At 70.3% G+C, this 1,328-nt stretch overlaps 1 pseudogene; it reads right to left on the minus strand.

Moving 5' to 3' along the window:
* Positions 1-233: 233 nt before the first annotated feature.
* LOC114887429 lies at positions 234-369 on the minus strand (annotated as a pseudogene).
* Between the last annotated feature and the right edge of the window lie 959 nt (positions 370-1,328).

Consider the following 1,328-nt stretch of genomic DNA (forward strand, 5'->3'; position numbering starts at 1 on the left):
GGCCATGTCTGGATGGCGAAAGGCCGCCCCCGGAGCGTGTGTTGTGCCGCTGCCTTCCAGGGACGCCTTCTGGCCGCCTGGGCGGTCAGGCAGGAGGGGAGCGCCCCATAAGACGCTTGCTGTGGAGGGAGGGGCCTGAGGACGTGGGGCCTGCAGCGGTACCCGGCGAGGGCAGAGACGGACGCCGCCGCCGCCGGGGGTGACAAAAGGAGAAGGCGGAGCGGGAGGCAAAAAGCCTACAGCACCCGGTGATCCCAGGAGCTCTCCAGTCCAAGAGGTCTCCCATCCAAGTACTAACCAGGCCCGACCCTGCTTAGCTTCCGAGATCGAGACGAGATCGGGCCCGTCTAGGGTGGTTTGGCCGTAGACACTGGGGCCTTCGCGGGCTGCCACTTGAGGCGCAGCTTAGCAGGCCCTTGGGCCTTACCGCCAGCCCAGCGGCCCGCCCGCCCCGGCAGGGCCCCGCCGCCCAGCTAGGCAGGGGAACGGAGGTCTCGGGTACCGGGGGGTGGCGGAGGAGTTGGCGACCACCCAGCCCAGGGCGGGCGAGACACTGCAAACTTTTCGGTGCTTGGCGCCCGGCCCCAGATCCCACAGGACGCTCACAGGGACGTGGCCCCGGAGACTTCAGGGCCTGGGACCCGCGGTCTCTTGGGCATCCCACCCGCCCGCCCACGCTGCGCTAGGCGCAGCCCGGACGCATACCGGCCCGGCCCTCCTGCCCGACGGCAGCTGGCTCGAAGCCACTGGGAGCCACCATTGGGATGGCAGGGCCCCTTAGACCCGGCAACAACACCCTTGCCCCAACTCCACCGACCGAGCTCAGGACCCCGACCCAGGTGGCCGGCAGGACCGGGGATGCAGCCTGGACCCTCGATCCCGCTCCCGCCCGAGGCCGCGGCGAAACCACAGAGGGGGGGTCTTTTTCCGGATGGAGCTGTGGAGAGATACCGCGGAAGATAGGTGGCGGCGCCGGGGCTGGGCTACAGTGGCTGTGGCTAGGTGCAGGTCGCGGGGCTCGTGGGCCGCACGGACGTCACCCGGGTCCGCGGCCATGTCTGGATGGCGACAGGCCGCCCCCGGAGCGTGTGCTGTGCCGCTGCCTTCCAGGGACGCCTTCTGGCCGCCTGGCCGGTCAGGCAGGAGGGGATCGCCCCATAAGACGCTTGCTGTGGAGGGAGGGGCCTGAGGACGTGGGGCCTCCAGCGGTACCTGTCGGGGGCGGACACGGCCGCCGCCACCGCCACGGGCGACAAAAGGAGAAGGCGTAGCGGGAGGCAGAAAGCCCACAGCACCCGGTATTCCCAGGAGCTCCCCAATCCACGGAG

The sequence above is a fragment of the Monodon monoceros genome, unplaced genomic scaffold, assembly GCF_005190385.1.
Source record: "Monodon monoceros isolate NGI ecotype Baffin Bay Population unplaced genomic scaffold, NGI_Narwhal_1 Contig4656_ctg1, whole genome shotgun sequence".
Lineage (NCBI taxonomy): Eukaryota > Metazoa > Chordata > Mammalia > Artiodactyla > Monodontidae > Monodon > Monodon monoceros.